Source organism: Ursus maritimus, unplaced genomic scaffold, assembly GCF_017311325.1.
Source record: "Ursus maritimus isolate PB19 unplaced genomic scaffold, ASM1731132v1 scaffold_7, whole genome shotgun sequence".
Lineage (NCBI taxonomy): Eukaryota > Metazoa > Chordata > Mammalia > Carnivora > Ursidae > Ursus > Ursus maritimus.
In genome coordinates this window covers 68,137,416-68,151,012 of record NW_024426885.1, presented here as the reverse complement: position 1 = coordinate 68,151,012, position 13,597 = coordinate 68,137,416, and the positions used below count along the sequence as shown (strand labels likewise).

Genomic DNA, 13,597 nt, shown 5'->3' with positions numbered 1-13,597 from the left:
ACAATTGTAAACATTGCAGTTTAATGTGAGTGGATGAGTAAACATGCTACAAACAAGCCATCTCCCGTGTAGCCATTCATTCGAAATGACGATGTAAAGCAACATTTGCTGACATGAGAACATTTCTGTGCTATATTGATAAGCAGGAGTAAAATTAGGCTAAAAGACAAGGTGCAACATGATCCCATTTCTATAAAACTGTATGTGTATATAACAGAGGCTCTGTGAACCTTCTAGAAGGATGTCCATTAAAGAACTAAAAGTGAGGAAGGTGGGACTTCAGTGATCATTTCTTGATGTATTTTTCAGGCTTGATTTTTTTTTTTTTTTTGCAATGCGTATGTTTTGGGTTTTTTTATATGGAAGCAATAAAGCTATGTTTGAACATTAACTGTATTATTTTTCTTCCAGGTGACTCTATAATTCTCTCTATAAGAGAAATGTTCATTTCTCTTAAGAGAATCTTCCCATCTTCTTCAATATGGAATTTCCTATAAACATTACTTAAAGGAAGTCAGAAAACCGCTGGGTGAAACTCCCCCCCCCCCAAGCAATCTCTTCTAGGCTTACAGCTCATCTGCACTTTTCACAGTACAGATATTTCCGTTGGTTTACAAGAAGTGATGTGATTTAAACTTCCCGGGATATTGGGCAGAGCTTATAAACAACTTTGCCCTCCAGGAGAGGCAGAGGGGCCAATGCAGTACAGTTTGACTTGAACAAGAAACCAGTGGGGGGTGGGGCGGGGGGGGGCGCTGGGGGGCTCAGTCCATTAACCATCTGTCTAGGATTGAGCCACCCCTCCCAACACGGGCTCCTTGCTCAGCGAGGAGTCTGCTACTCTCTTTCCCTCTGCCCCTTCCCCCTCTCTCAAATAAATAAATAAAATCTTAAAGAAAGAAAGGGGAGGGAAGGGAGAGAAGGGAAGGGAAGAAGGGAAGGGGAAGGGGGAAAAGGAGAAGGGGGGAAGGGAGGAAGAGAGAGAAAGAAAGGGAAGGAAGGAAGGAAGAGGGAAAGAAGAAAGAAAGAAAGAAAGAAAGAAAGAAAGAAAGAAAGAAAGAAAGAAAAAAAGAAAGAAAAAAAAAAAGAGGGGAGGAAAGAGAAACTAGTGAGGGGAGGGAAGCAGAGGCAGGACGCAGCCACAGCCAGGCTTTGAAATCTTCCTTACAGCCATGTGACTGCTGGTGTGTCTATCATTGAGCTAACTGCCTTCCTCCCAGCCAGGGTGAAGGAATGACCATCTGACTGCACAGACCTCTCCCTTACTAGAATTGCAGAAGAGGTGTCCCTGGTAATGATTCTCACCGTTGGGGTTTAGGTCACAGGTGACTGTACCTTTGCTAAAAGACTGCCATAAAAATTGTAGGGTTTTGAACAGAGGTGTGAGCCAGGTGAACTAGAGTTTTAGGAAAATTAATCTGACCAGAATGTCCACTGTGATTAGGAAGAGGCCAGAGGCTGAAAACCTGTTTTAAAGGCTATCACAGTAATCCTGACATGTGGAATGAAGATGGAAACAGAGGAAGGGTCCGTGTGCTATGAGATCCTAGGGAGTATCCCAGCCCCTAAACCCCCCACAGATTTAGAATCCACAGAAGCCATACGCTGAGTAGGAAAACAGAGACCCCTCCAAGTACACCAAACAGAGGACATTTAATCTAGGGCGCTGGACACAAAGGTGTGGAAAGAACTGGAAGAGAACAAAGGAGAAGGAAAGGCAGGAGCCAGGAGGAGGAAGGGCAGTAGCTAGAGATCAGAGGCTGACACTCCCGGGCTATGTCTGGAGCCTGTTCAGTCTCCTGCAGTGGAAGGGATGCGTGCATTGGCTCTGGAGCCTGGGACAAAAGGCTCCCTGGCAGGGCTGCTGGCCAGCCTTGCCACTGCTCCAGCTCATGTCTCCAGCTGCCCCATTGAAAAACCCAGAATCCAGAAGCTTTTCTTTTTTTTTTTTTAATGATTTTTTATTATATTATGTTAGTCACCATACAGTACATCCCCGGTTTCCAATGTAAAGTTCGATGATTCATTAGTTGCATATAACACCCAGTGCACCATGCAATACGTGCCCTCCTTACTACCCATCACCAGTCTATCCCATTCCCCCACCCCCTTCCCTCTGAGGCCCTCAGTTTGTTTCTCATAGTCCATAGTCTCTCATGTTTCATTCCCCCTTCTGATTACCCCCCTTTCTTTATCCCTTTCCAGAAGCTTTTCTCTTCCTCCTGCCTCTTGTATCCCACAAGAGCCTCTTATTGGCAGAATTTAACAGGAAGGAAGCAGGCAAGGGAGCCAGGGATGTGCCATTTTCAGATGCCCAGCCTCAGCAGTAAAGAGCAAAGCACAGAAGGGGCGGGTAAGGGGCCAAGAGTCAGTTCTAACAAGTGTCCATTCTGGAGGACATGTGCAGGGCAGTGGTGAGGAAGGGGGCCTTGGAAGGCAGGGGACGATAGTCCTCGGCCTCAAGGAAAATTCTAGGGAAAATTAAGAATTGAAGAAATGGCAAAATTGTTGCTCTAATCATGGTAATCACATCACTGAAATTACAGTGAAGTGAACAAGAAAGACCGAGCCAGGTAAAGCGTGCCACGCACTTCTTCCAGAAGGCCCTGCCTGCTGTATTGATAACAGCACCTTTCTCTTGTCAACAGGGCCACTGCTGGCACATATGGTACCACTGGACAAGTTTTTTAAAAAGGTACCTCCTCGGGGATGATGAACTATGAAAAGACATCCCCTCTGGGAAACTAAATTAGTAAAAGGTAGTCCTTCTGAGCTGATGAATTAGGAAAAGGCAGGCCTTCCTCGGCACAGGGGCCCAGCCTGGGTGTCAGCCCCACTCACCCCTCTACCTGGACGCTGGGCAGGACATCGCCGGCCCACCTGCAGCCCCTATTTTAATTTGCCACTGTTTTCCCAAGCCCTTTGTGTATGTTACCTCATGTAATGCTCACAACAGTCCTACGAGATAAGCATCATCACTGCCCAGCTTACAGATGAAGGGAATACACATAGTAAGTGACAGAATCTAGTAAGAGCCCATCAATGATAATAGTAATAATAATAGTCCAAGTGCCCAAGATAAGCAAGCAAGACACTGTACTCAGAGCTTTACTCATATGACCACAGTCAATTCTCATCACAGCAGGATGTGGCTATTATTCCCCTCAATTAGCTAGCTAGGAAGAGCTCACTGCTAAAAGAGCCTGGGCACCGGGGTCAAAGGCAAGTGCCCGACCTGCGTGCTAGTGCACACGGCAGGTGCACTTGACCCCCAGCCACCGCGAACGGCATCCTTTCATTTATTTATTTTTTGTACGAGTTACTGCCTCTCTCAGAGGCGAAAGCACAGTCTGATCTGATGGAACAATGAGACTGCACAGGAATCTCTGAAGCTGGGATTTCCTGTGGGTTTTTCTGTTGGTAAAACAAAAAGCCCCTTTGACTCTGGCTCTTTTGGGGTTCCAGGGAACAAGCTGGCATTATCTTTGCACTGAAGGGCCTTTGACTCCCACACTCACTGCAGACAATGCTGAAAGAACACCCAAAGGATCAGCCAACTGGCCTGCCCAGTCCCCAGCCTCACAGAAGTTCTTCCTCCAAGAAAACAGCTCCCAGCGAGTGCTCTACAAATGTGCAGGGGGCCAGTGAGTCTCGGTGGGAAAGCAAGTAGCCAGGTCCTGCTCTGCCCCGTGTGAGCTCGGGTTGGGTTCGTTTTCATAATGGTTTTATTAAATAAATGTGAACCATGACTATTTCTTCCCTGGAGCCAAAACACCTGAGAAGCCAAGGAAGTGAGCAAACTCCAAGTTTAGAGAGTAAGGCAATGGCAGGAACGTTGCTGAGCTGAACTTCTTTTAAGGTTAGAATGCCCTCTTTGGGTATGAAATGATATCAGCAGGAGCAGTGAATTTTCTGCGACAGGAGAGGCAAACCATCAGAGAAGAAACCAAAATGCGGCATCCTAAGGGAGAACCTTCCAGAGCTTGTATTTCTTACAGATGAAAATTTTATAAAGACAAAACCAAAATTAAATTATACCTTGAAAAAAGCAAAGGTTGACGGGGTCAAAATCAGCATTCCCTTTGAGTGCCAACCCGATATGCTCTGTCAGGCAACCTTCACTCTCCGTGATATATTTGGCATTAATCATCCACACAAAGCCTTATCACAAGCAACTCTAGAGCGCTCAGAGCCCAAGACACCATCGCACATGCCAAAAGACCCGCTCCCCTCGCTTACAGGTGGTGGGCGTTTCAGGGGGCACCTTGACCCTTTCAACCCTCTCCCCTGCAGGTCTGTCAATGACAGCAGGTGTCCCGTGCTCCCTCCGAGACCCTCAGAGTCTCTGGAGCCCGGGAAGCATTCAGCATAAGGTATCATTTGCCCTCGGGCTGCAAAGTGTGGCAATAAAGGATTCATCCAAGAGGCAGCCTCAAGAGAAGAATCAAAGCTAGTGCAAGGCAGCCTACACAGCCTGGCCCTCCCAAACTGCTAGGCAAAGCACAAAGAATCCAAGTGTCAGACCAAGAATCGAAAACCAGGGAGGCGTGGTGAGCACAGTCTTGGAAGCTGAGTACAGAAACCTCCCCACCCCCCAGAGCAGACCGCCAGGGCTGCCTTGTAAAGGAGCCATCTGTACTCCAGCTCTGGAAATGTGCTCAAGCCAGACTGAACAATACACCTTCCGTAAGATCTTGTTCCCATCCTCCCTGTGACACCTCTCGTGGCCCTCCGCCCACCCCTGTGCAGCACTGGGCTTGGTGACAGCTTATCAGCAGCCCATCTCAAAAACAGTAGAGACGACCCAACCAGCTAAGAACAGGAAATGGAGGAGGAAGAAGGGGGCAGGGGAAGAAGAAGCAAAACTACAACAACTATTAAGTACAAGTTTGTGCTGCATCGTCTAGAATTCCAAAACCCAGGAGTCTCTGTCTGCGAACCACAGGCTTTCTCTCCTTCATCTTGCAGCCATCTGATTTGACTGAACTCATACAGTGGCGAACCTCAGGTGCACAGATGCAAAACGATCAAGAGTCTTTATCTCACTTAGTTCTGGGAACAAGCATCTATTTTGCCACAGAAACACTAATGTGATTTAGTTAAGGGATCGGGGACCCAGGAGAGGGTGTGAGGGACAAGCTACAAGGTGAACTGAGGCCATAGGTAGGACTGATGTTAGGAACAGTATCAGCAAGCTTATAACAAAAGCAATTCTATACACACAAATATAATAGATTGTGACGAGCTCTTATAGAAAGGATTTGACCACAATTGTACACTGAGGGCCTGATCTCATTCCCCCATTTCCACAAGAGTGGACACTGAGATCCAGAGAGATTAAGGGACTTGCCCAGGGTCCAACCCCTAGTCGAGTGCCCTTTCCATCCAGCCACCTGACCAGTCATGGCTAGCCATCACTTTATCCACAACAACAAGTAATGTGAAGTATTCTGATCGCAATTTAAATGAAATTTGCCTTGGCAATGCACTCTGCATCCATCTGATGATTCAGGAATTCACAGTACATCATGATAAGTGAGGAATGTCACGAGCAATAGAATGTAGGAGGTGCTGGGAGCAGTAGCAACACCAAGCAAGGGCAAGGGTTGGCTTCAGGGATGCGGCAGCACCCACCCCCCGCCCATGCTTCACAGTCGTCTAAAGTCACTCCAAATTAAGGTCATGGCAATGTGCTTTGATATGGGCCGCTGACATTTTTCTCTTATGAAATGTGTAAATGGAAGCACCTTTAGAAGTTTTCACCACTTGTATTGATATATAGTTGTGCCTGCATGTAAAAGCAACCTTAATTCCTTTTTTTTTAAGATTTATTTATTTTAAAGAGAGAGAGAATAGGGGGGAGGGGCAGAGGGAGAGGGACAGAGAAACTTTAGAAACCCGCTGAGCACAGAGCCTGACCCAAGGCTTGACTTGGGGCTCTACAAAGGGCTTGATCCCATGACCCTGACATCATGACTGGAGCTGAAACCAAGAGTCGGACGCTTAACTGACTGTGCCACCCAGGCACCCCCATGTAAAAGCAACTTTAAAACAAGTGCCCTACCCTCTCCTTGCTAATTCAGCCACTGCCTAAGCTTCTCCACGTGGGTGGCAAGAGCCACCAGTGGTTAGGAAGCAATTCTCCTATATGCCATTTGGCCATATTACACATGTTACTTTAAGCCAGTGCAACTCAATAAGTCTTTATTCCTACCTCAGGTCTAATAGAAATGATTGAGAAGATAAATAAGACTAGGTCTGCCCTCAAGAAATGAGCCAGATTGATGCAAAGGCATAACCGAAAGAGTGCATTTCTCTATAGTAAATTCGGTGTTGACTCACCCCTTCCCCAGGTCTGTAATGATTGACAATTATACATTTTATTGGAAAATGTGGTCTCCAAATTTGAATAGACTATTATTTAAAGGGGGAGGGGATCATTTGTTCATTAAAAAGCAGGATACAAATTTAAGAGCAGTGTCAGTATAAATTCATCGCAAGATTAGCCTAAGGTAAAGCAACCTCCTTGGAACATATCACTTTATTTCCACTGAGCCCTACTCTACCTCAGCAAAATGGGGGAAAACGGAGGTAATATCAATGCCTTTTCTTATATATCACATTATGCCTTCCAAAAAAGTTTCTAAAACAATTAATATTTGAATAAATATGCTAGATAATCCCAAATCAAAGAGTTAAGAAAAGATAACAGTTGGATTAGGATTATAGAATTTGTCCATTTTTCCATTCAAACTACTATTGAAGTCAAGTAAAGAAAGATACACAAAAGCCACATGGTTGGGAAATAGTTCAGAACTCATCCTACAGTCTCCAAGGCCAACTGGCTATCTGGGTAGAGGATGAGATCATGAGTGCCGAATCAGTGAGAGACACTCCCCTTCATCACCGTCCCCAGACAGCTGGAGGCGTCCCCGGGCCTGGGAAATGTGTGTCCTCACAACGGAGCTGCCTGAGAAGAGAACGTCGATGAAGTGAAGCAAACACAACACCACAGCCAGGAAATTAATGCAGTTTCTACAGATGGAGAACTAGGATATCTCTTCCTAGATGAAGAGCAGCACATTTTATATGCAAGCATGAGAATCAATACTTGAGTAAGTTATCTTCAAAGTTATCATACCTAGAAGTGAACACTGCAGTTGATAAATTATAAATGAAAGGATTCCTCCTTTCTTCTTCACACATTATTCTGCCTCCCAAGAATATTATGGAATCTGTCCTCTCTCCCCCCTCCATCTCTACACATCAAAACATTATCCCTCATGTAAGATCGAGCCAGTAAAACTTCTCAGCCTTCCCTGGTCTTCTAGCGTCGTCCACTCCTTCATCACTCTTCTTCTGTTATAGTTTGTTATGTATAGTTCTGGTATAGTTTGTTATGTTAACCTGCTTTTCTGACTCCGCTTAAACTCCTTCAGCTCAAGGAAGCAGGCTGGTTTATCTCCTTACCCTCTCATCTGCGTAGAATGCTGTGGTCTACTCCTCCCTCACCAAATTGAGTTAAACTCGTTATTATTTTTAGTTGGACTCATCCGGTGTGTAGATTCACCACATCTGTTATTTTTATATCTTTCAAAACCAATCAAGAGTTTCAGAAATTCAGTTCAGTTCAGACATTTATTGAGATGCACAAACCACATTGCCAGATTCGGTGGTAGCAATTTAAGGTAAGAATAAATGTAGAATAGGTCCATACCCTTGAGAAGCTTGCAGGTCAGTGGAGAAAAGAGAATTGATAGTTGTGAAGTTTCTGAATGTTGTTTCATCCAGAATAAAAGAGAGTGTCAATTTTAGGGATTCAGGGGCCAGTTTATGGAAGGCCTGGCAAGGAATGCTAAGAATTTGCTTGTGGGACAATGAGTCTGTGCACAGAGTAAAAGTAACCAAATCATGTCAGTGCTTTGGGAAGATTATCATGGCAGCAGCATGAGGCCGACTGGAAGGACTTCCAGAGCAGAAAAATCCTGATACAATCAGTGTTAAGACTGGGAAGACATAGGGAAGTCCTGGGATGCCCTCCAAAGAAGCATCCTAAGAGTGGCTGCTAAGCCCTAAGGGTTGCCTTCCATCACTTGGAAAGAACACCAGGCTTGCTACATCTTCCCTCTGGACTGGACGGTCCGTGAGGACAATCTAATACATCTTTAAACACCATGCTGTGCACACCGTGTACCATGTGTAGAGTACATTAAATAAATATTCTTGAATTAACAAATAAATGGATAAGCTAATGTCTCTAGAAGAGAATTCTATAAGAGACAAAGGGAAACAAAAGGATTGATAGTCAAGGTAGATCGTAAACGATCTTAAAAGTAGATCCTAAAAGTTCTCATCACAAGAAAAAGATGTTGTAACTGTGTGGTGAAGGATGTTAACTAGACTTATGTGGTGACCATTTCACAATACATACAAATATCAAATCATTAAGTCATACATCTGAAATTAATATAATGTATGTCAATTCTACCTCAAAAAAAAAAAAAAGTCAAGGTAATGTAAGGCCTCCAAATCTATTGTTTGAATTGAATCCAGATTATCTCTGCCCAAGGACAGCTCTCTCATATTTCACTCTGCCTGGCCTGTGGCTATAAAGAAAAGCATTAGGGAAATATCAAGAATCATGGGGAAATACACAAACTTTTTTCATCAGAGGATTTTTAATTACAAAACAGCTTTTGCAATACTAACTGTCCACTTTATTAGAAACAGGAGAACCCCAATTTATCTCTATATTTACATCTTTTCTCATCTGACCCCTGCAAAATAGTCCTCCTTTTCCCATCCATTCTTGAGTAAGATGAGGCCTGCGTTCACTTGTAAATGCAAAACACATTCATTCTCCTGTGTCATAAATCAAGCCTAATAATTATGCCAAATCATCTGATCAATCCACTCACAAATTAAGAGACAACAGGCATGAAAAAGAACAGTTAGGTGTGTATGTCACAAAACTAATTTTAACCTCAGGTTCCACATTCAGGACACAATTCACTCATTACACTTGAGATATTTCACCTTTCAACCTATGAAAGCAATTAGTCTCCATGTTGAGCCACCTGTCAAATGCATGTTTCTATTCCTGGTCGATTTGTTTGCCTGGATGAACATGATCATGTTAATGATTAATATCAATCCTTGATATGTGCAACCCTGGGGAGTTAAATACCTCTGGCGTTCAGGCAGCTAACTGCAGGGAGCTGTCTAGGCCTCTTGAAATGGAATCACCTGGGGGGGGGGGTGGAGGGTTCAAAATGTGCAACCTCAATGAGCAGGGAATAGGAAATTGACACAGTAGCTCAAATCCTCGAGGACAAAAATCACAGAATCCTAGAGCTACCAGGGTTCCCACAAGTCACCCAAACCAGCCTTCCTCCCCACAGGCAGACTCCCCCACTGCACTCAACCACAGAACCACCCAACACCAACTTAAATGTTCCTGATAGCAAAAAAAAAAAAACCTCACTACTTTCCAAGGCAGCCTATACCAAAATACATAAATCAATAAGGATTTAGTTTGGTTCACTCAGTATTTTTGATGTGATGAATTATGCCAAACTATGGAATGAAGCAAAGCTTAATGGAAACAGCTCTCAGTAATAGAAGACCCAGATTCGATACTCACTCTTCTGTCTTCCTCACCTTTTCCACCTGTAAACTAAGCAGGCCTGACTCTGTGACCTCTACTGCCGCTGTCAGTAGTCTCTGATATATGACTTATCCGCAGAGATTGCTATCACGTACCTCAAGGAGTTTACTGTCCTAACTGCATTTCTCTGAGAGTTCACGTGGATCTGCAAATAAAGGGGAAAAGTCCTACCACGACAGGCAAGTGCTAGAGTTGAACAGGTAGATTTTGTCCATGTATTTTAAATGGACGAGCACAACGCCACGTGGCTGGCAAACTAACCTGAAGTTGACAAGAGAAAGATAATCTAGGCCTATTTATTTCAATTACTTCATTTGGGACCAGATCTCCTGTACCTACGACTACCATGCCATTGACCAAATATATAGTTCTCCGCATCTGTACTTGGTAAATGTGCTTGTCAATGCCTCACCTGCCAGAACTCAAGAGGTTTAACCAGTTGACCTTTTGAAACTTCATCCAGCAATAAGTTCTGTGATTCTCTTTATAACACTTGACGACCAGTGACCCTAATGATTAGAGGAAGCCCCACATCTCTACCATCCATTTCTGAGCCACGACAGTAGACAAGTGACCAAAAGGAAGGAGGATGGGGTGAAGAAAGCAGACACCAAACCAGTGATCCTGTCAGCCGCTGAGCACAGCATGTGGGCTCCCGATTGCCTTCCAAAGCCAAATATCTGTAATAGTCATTGGTCAGCCACAGTTCTTTCCCACTTCCACTTGCTGTGAAAACTTGGAAACTGAATGCAAAGTCTGCCCAAATAAGCAGCTGGCAAACTGATTTCAAAAGAAAAAAATGGATTCAGGATGGTCAGAGCATCTGCGGCAGGCATTTTAAAAATTGCATGATTGTTGCATAAAAGACATTCACTAAGGAATTTTTCCCACAAAGTCATTAATGTCAAGAACAAACAACATAAGAGTCCCAAGGGCTAAAAGTCTTACATTACTAAATGGTGCTGGCTGAAAAATGACCGGCCACAAGTGGCCCAGGCTGTGCCAGAGGGGACCTTCCCCACGCCCTAAGTGGCAGCCAAAGGCACCTCTGAAAGCGGGGCTCTCTGCTTGCTTTGCATGAGAACCCAGCATATAAACTGAACTATTATCATCATTATCAAAACAATTATTCTAATTCTAATAACCCTGATCTGAAGTGTCACCTAGTTTTATACTCAAAATCTTTCTTCTATGCTGGATTTTAGATCTTATTATTTCAAGATCACCACTGTACTCTCTCTTGGCTCTGAAGGTCTTTCATCGAACTTTGACCAAAACCACACTGAAACTCAAACATCAACAACTTAATTTCTAATCCTTTTCCAATCAAAATTTTCAGATTTTCTTTAAAGGAAAAGTTTTAATGCACAGAATAAATTTTGGCTTGTTTCCGAAACTGATGTCTGGATGTTTGACCAATGAGCAAGTATTATTTTTGCCATTCAACAAAATAATAATAGTTTGCATCCCATTTTTAAAATAGATATAAGTTGATGAACATAGCACAGAAATGGATTGCAAGAACAGAGATATGAAGCTATTTGCCTGCATTGATGGGATTACAGTAATTTTTCATGTTCTCTTTCTTGTTTATTGTTTTCTGTGCTCCCTGTAATGAGCGAGTACTTTGCTACTGGAAGAAGAAAGAAGATTAAGAGACCTTTCATTTAGAAAATAAATGAATTTGGAATTGTTTCTGCAGCACAGAGACCTGGTGTTCACTCTCCCTCAGGTGCACAGACTTTCTCTAAAGGTCCATTTTCCTCTGGGGGCATCTCAGGTGAGCAGTGACGTCCCTGCAGAAATATGGGGGGTCCCAGCCCTGCACAGTAACTGTGACACAGACAGGCTCAATACCAGCTTATACCTCTTGTACCACCCTAAGAGTTCTGGCAAACTTAAGTGTTAAAATAAAACATGAATTCAGATTTCATTTAGTCTGAGATTTGCAATGAATCCTTGAGATACATCCTTCCAAGATTTTAATATCTTTTTTCTCTGCAAATTTTCATGGTTTATTTGTGCAAGAAAATAGTTTAAATGAGATTTTAAAATCGGGATAAAAAAATTAAGATTTTGTCAAAGTCTCATCTGCCAGGGTTAACAATTTACTCATATACACGCATACATATATAGTTGTTTTTAAGTAATCTCTATGGCCAATGTGGGGCTTGAACTCAGAACCCTGAGATCAAGAGTTGCCTGCTCTACTGACTGGGCCAGCCAGGCACCCCCACTCATATTTTAGAATCTGTAAATATGTTAGGATATATTATCTCCTATAATCTAACACAGGTCTACTCTGAGCCATGACTTGTCTCCATCACTTCAGTTTGGCCAGTGGCTGAGAACACACTTTTGAGAGGCACCCAGACCAGGGTTCGAATCCTGACGTTACCTTAACTGCTACGTGACCTTGGGAAAGAGGCAGGATAGCCTTGCATTTCAGCTTTGTCCAGGGAAAGTGAAGATTCCAAATATCCAGCTCACAAAGGTTTAGGGAGGATTTCATCAAAGGGATTCCTAAGAGAGTGCCTGGCACAGTGTAGGCTCTAAGAAATTGCTGATGTTATCACCCCCTGCTGCTAGCAGCTATGTCTTACATTTGCATAGTGACCCCTACTCTTCAAGGCACTTTCAGATCTTTTACCTCATTGGATCTTCAGGCAGCTCTCTTGGTATAAAAAGCAGTAATTACTGCCCCCACTTTTCTTGTCTTTGGTCTTTTCTTGTAAAAAGATGAGGAAACTGAGGCCTAAGGTTACAGAGGTCAGAAAGCAGATCCAGGCTCTTTTTAACCCGTGACTCAAGTTCACAGCCAAATCTCCGAAAGTTTCAGGTGCCACGACGGAGTGTAATAAAATTAAGTTTCCTTTAAAATACTCCATTATCAGGGTGCCTGGGTGGCTCAGTTGGTTAAGCATCTGACTCTTGATTTCAGCTCAGGTCATGATCTCAGGGTGGAGAGATGGTGCCCCAACAGCTCCTGTACAGTAGGGAGTTTACTTGAGACTCTCTCCCTCTCCCTCTCTAAAATAAATAAGTCTTTTTAAAAATAAATAAAATAAAATACTCTATTTATACCTTAATCCAGTCAAACTGGTATTTCCACATCACTCCAAATTATTTAGGTTTTACTTAGTAAAAATAGGAACTAAGATTTTTTTAAAGCTTACTGTGTATCTCAGGCACTAGACTAAGTGCCTCACATCCACTGCCACACTTAAACCCCATAACAAGCCTACGACGTAGGCACTGACCCTGTCCCCACTTTACAAATGGGGAAACTGAGGTATGACTAAGTCCAAGATTGAGAGGCCAGCCGACTGTCTCCAACTCCCAGCCCTTAGGACTCTGATATTATCCAAACCTCATGTGTCTAACTGAGCACACATTAAGGTTAGTAGCATCCCTTTCACATTTGAGGAAACCAAGGTTCCAAGATGTTAAAGGATGTGTCTAAAGTTACCTGGCCCTCTTCTGGCACAGCAAGGACACAACCCAGCACCCCCTGACTCCAAATCTCATTCCCTTCCCAAAGTCTCAAATTCCTCTGCATATATTTTAACAGTGAGATGGTAGGAGAAGTCGTGATTCTTGAAAAGCAACAATCCCCTTAAAGGCCTCAGCGTCAACACTGAGACTTGACAGGGCGACCTGCGCGCAGGGCTGTGGAAATGGAGCGGTCTCTCCGGAGCCTGGCTGTGGGCGTTACCGTCGCCAAGTCGGAAGTGGGAGGTGAAATTGCGTGCAGAGCGGCCCCTTGGGGAGGTGCCAGCACTACGTTCCCTATCCCACCCCCCACCACCCCCCTCCAGGTCCCTGATGGGGTGGAACCCGAACTTCAGCGGAGCGTCAGGATGAGGGCGGGGTGAGAGTCCCCGCACCCATCCAAACCCCAAGCCCTGACGCCCTCCTCCACCACCGGGA

The 13,597-nt window shown here is 44.0% G+C and overlaps 1 protein-coding gene across 1 annotated transcript in view; it reads right to left on the bottom strand.

Moving 5' to 3' along the window:
- The window catches only part of DISC1 (DISC1 scaffold protein), a 359,683-nt gene that overhangs the window by 345,599 nt on the left and 487 nt on the right, over nt 1-13,597 (bottom strand).